This window comes from Dryobates pubescens, chromosome Z, assembly GCF_014839835.1.
Source record: "Dryobates pubescens isolate bDryPub1 chromosome Z, bDryPub1.pri, whole genome shotgun sequence".
Lineage (NCBI taxonomy): Eukaryota > Metazoa > Chordata > Aves > Piciformes > Picidae > Dryobates > Dryobates pubescens.
The window spans coordinates 71,877,306-71,880,730 of record NC_071657.1 but is presented as its reverse complement, the minus strand read 5'-3'; the positions used below and the strand labels follow the sequence as shown (position 1 = coordinate 71,880,730).

General features: G+C 39.6%; 1 non-coding gene across 1 annotated transcript; it reads left to right on the top strand.

The window, feature by feature from the left end:
- The first annotated feature begins 599 nt into the window (after positions 1-599).
- On the top strand, positions 600-673 carry TRNAK-CUU (transfer RNA lysine (anticodon CUU)). The gene has a single exon. It is a non-coding gene; the product is annotated as a tRNA-Lys (tRNA).
- Positions 674-3,425: the final 2,752 nt, after the last annotated feature.

The window sequence follows — 3,425 nt, the reverse complement described above, 5'->3', positions numbered from 1 at the left end:
TGACACAGATTCTCCATTATCATCCTCACTGGATGTTCCTGAAACAGAGCTAGGGTGGCGTTTTCGTCTCTTTGTCCTCCGTCTAATAACAAAACATGCCTTATAAACTTTTCTCTCCCGGTACAGTGTCACTAGCAAATACACATTACTTATCACCAGCAGCAGGACTACACACATCAAGAAAATCAGCTTTGGATCCCAGCCATCACTTAAAATTACCCTTTCACCGAGCGGAATCTTAAACTCTTTTATCTCAATAGGGAGTGTGCTAGATGTAACATTCCTGTACTTTTTAACATAAAAGAATTCCAGGCACTGATCATACAGAAGCCGAATCTTGTACTTAAACCACAAATATAATTTTTGCATTATATATTTACCTATCTTATCGATAATCATACCCAGGCAATACTTGTAGATCAATACACCAAAGACCGAGAAGAACAGACGCTCAAAAAGCCAAAACACCTTCATGTTTGCTCGTTCGACTTAAGCAAGCAATAAATCAAACTAATTTGTCAGCAAGCCCCGAGTTGGGCAGCCAATAAATGTGGTAGGTTGAGAGAGGGCTTAGCTCTCCCTCCTCCACAGAGTAAGAAACCACAGCTAACTCAGTCGGTAGAGCATGAGACTCTTAATCTCAGGGTCGTGGGTTCGAGCCCCACGTTGGGCGCCAATAAATGTGGTAGGTTGAGAGAGGGCTTAGCTCTCCCTCCTCCACAGAGTAAGAAACCACAGCTAACTCAGTCGAAGAGCAAGCTATATATTTACAAACATATATGGAAAGCAGGTTATATATAACACAATATATACAGGTATTTACAATATATACACAGAAATACACAGCAAAGACAAATAACACAACAAAAATCCCTCCCTCAGGGAGGGATCCCCTCTTTGGAACCCCCTCTCTCCTCCCCTTACCTCCCTTTTTCCCCAAAAAGGGGTTAGAGAGAGAGAAAGGCAAGTTACTAAGGAAAAGAGTTGTTAGCAAGCTTCAAAAGCCCATGCAGGATTAGTGTTTGCTTATCTGAAGGCCAAGTCCAGCAGTTCGCAGAAGAAGCAGGCAGGGAGAACAGGCTGAAACACCAAACTCCCCCAACTCCCAAACCGAACTGAACTGAGGAAAAAAAAAAAAATTTTCCAACCGCTTCACAATCTAAAGCTGAATTTTTGTTTATCAACCAATGAAATTCGTTTAGAATATCAGAATGTTTTGGTTCTAGTACCAAAAACATTAGCCAGTGTGTTCCAGCAGTGTTTGTTCTTAAAGGCACAGCCTCAAACAACCACAATATGAATTCACCAGTTTCACAGGGAACAATCTGGATCTCTACAGTTTCTAATAGCTTGGGATGATTTGCAGCTCTCTCAGCTAACAATTTTAATACTATTGTTTTTTAGGACACTTGATAGTGTGGCGATTTTATAGCACAGCTCTGTAGTTAATTTTGTGCTTTCTTGGATTGCAAGACTCTAGTTGTGCAAAGGTCTGGCTCAATACCATCTAAAGAACATGAAAGTGCAGAAGTCCATATGACCTGATGACATCTACCCACAAGTCTTGAGGGAACTGGTAGATGAAGTTGCCAAGCCACTGTCCATTATATTTGAAAGGCCATGGCAATCTGATGGAGGCCCTGATGATTGGAAAAGAGGAAACAAACTTCACAGTATCACAACATATTAGAGGTTGGAAGGGACTTCAAGTGATGCGGCTTTCTTACAGTGCCGCTGCTCACAAATTTTGCCTCATAGTAGCTGTGTCTATGGACACTTTAATTCTGGCAGGTCCTTTTCCTTTGGATCATGCTGCATTATCCACAAACTGGATTATAATACCTGCAGTTCCTGGAGCCTCTCACCAACAGTCAGCACCAGAACAAGAGGACACACTCTCAAGCTGAGCCAGAGGAAGTTTAGGCTCAAGGTGAGGAGAAAGCTTTTCACAGAAAGAGAAATTGGCCATTGGAATGTGCTGCCCAGGGAGGTGGTGGAGTCACTGTCCCTGGAGGCATTCAAAAAAGGATTGGATGTGGCACTTGAAGCCATGGTTTAGTTAGTCGTAAAGTGTTAGTTATTAGGTAATAGGTTGGACTGGATGATCTCTGAGGTATTTTCCAACCTTGTTGATTTTATGATTCTAACTAATCTTATCTTGCCTCTGTAAAAGACTCCTGTCAATTCTCCTTCAGTGGTCAAGCACCATATTGCACCAGGGATTCTCTTTCCCACATATTTTCTGGTTTGCTTAAAATTGTTTAAATTTTTATATTGCCTAAGTATTGTACATTCCTATTGTAAATGTTTATTCCAGCCACACATCAAACCTATTAGTTAGTTTTTGAGTTTTTTTTTCATATTAATAAATATTTATTAATATATTTATTAATATTGTGCTTGTCATATAATTTTTTCTTCATAATCATACCTATTAGAAGGAGCAAGGGAAAACATTCATGTTGATTGAATAAATCTAATAAGCCAATAGATGGAACAATCTATTTTGGTACACGTCTGTCTGGCAACTCTTCAATTGATACAAGAATAGAATAGAATAGAATAGAATAGAATAGAATAGAATAGACCAGACCTTCAATATCATCACGTCCAACCCATCACCCAACACCATCCAATCAACTAAACCATGGCACCAAGTATCCCACCCAGTCTCCTCCTAAACACCCCCAATGATGGTGACTCCACCACAACCTCAGTCTGATAATCAAAGTGGAAAATGGTTTGTACCTACCCCTGATCTTCCCACAAAAGTACAACCTTTGCTAGGAAAGTCTGGGCTGCAATGGTAACACATATTTTAGAGACTGCTATCTCACCAGAAAAGTTTGTGTAGAAATGTGTGTGGCTGAACATGCAAATAATACAGCAGAGACTGAAGAAAAAACATATAGAGAACATTCAACAGCACAAAAGACTGTACAAATTGAGGACACTGTAAGTCAAGAAAATAACCACAAAAATGGATGTATAGTGGTATTTAGCTGTTATACAATGGGAAACTGAAATAAATGGTTATTAAGTTTTAAATTAATTTTTAACTTTCCCCTGAGCAGCCTTTTTTATTACGAATTGAAACAAGGTAGTACAAGTTACAGCTGTGGTACAAGGCAGGTAAACCTCTGTTGTACCATATTGCCACAGTATGTCATTACTAAGACCCAAAGGCCTTAGTGAGGTTTATAAAAGCTTTCACTGGCATAAGTTACCTTGGTCCCTAAAGAATGAGACATCATTGCTGATCTGCCTCTCTTTATTTTCATAGAGCCAATGTTGTGCGTAATGCACATTTGTTTGTGTGTTCTTTTGCGTAGAAACTCTCCTGGTACACAGCTAAAGAAAGAGTGAACAAGGAACAGATAAAAAAATTAAACTCCTCTGAGTGTTACCACAGGAGGAATCTTAGT